Consider the following 496-nt stretch of genomic DNA (forward strand, 5'->3'; position numbering starts at 1 on the left):
CCAGGGTGCTGCCGCTTCTTCAAACGGGAACACCCATGAGTGCGACGCGGCAGGAATAAGCCTAGCTTACAGCCCGTTTGTATGCTTACTGGGGCAGGGATATTCGTCCCTGAAACCAATGCCACCTAAAAATCCTCCCAGAATGGCGTGGCTCAGCGGCTGAGCACCGACCTACGAACCAGGAGGTCATTCCCGGTCAGGCACAGGCCAGGGCTGCAGGTCCGACCGCGGTGCGGGGCGTGCAGGACGCAGCCAGTCAATGAGCCTCTCATCACCGATGTCTCTCTCTCTCTGGAACCATTAAAAATATGTATTTAAAAAACCCTCCCAGAAGCTGGCCAGTACAGAAAGCAAAGCCAACGTTCAATAACTCACGCAGCCTGAAGGACTTCTGCAGACGCCAAGCGGACAGGCTGACGAGGCCCTTTCGTCCTTTCCCACACCGCGGCCCCCCTTTCCCCGATGTCCCCACAGAGCCACGCTCCCCATATCCGAC

General features: G+C 57.7%; 1 protein-coding gene across 1 annotated transcript in view; it reads right to left on the bottom strand.

The window, feature by feature from the left end:
* ATP5L (ATP synthase, H+ transporting, mitochondrial Fo complex, subunit G) overlaps positions 1 to 496 on the bottom strand; it is a 7,346-nt gene that overhangs the window by 6,348 nt on the left and 502 nt on the right. The window lies entirely within an intron of this gene.

This window comes from Myotis brandtii, unplaced genomic scaffold (assembly GCF_000412655.1).
Source record: "Myotis brandtii unplaced genomic scaffold, ASM41265v1 scaffold105, whole genome shotgun sequence".
Lineage (NCBI taxonomy): Eukaryota > Metazoa > Chordata > Mammalia > Chiroptera > Vespertilionidae > Myotis > Myotis brandtii.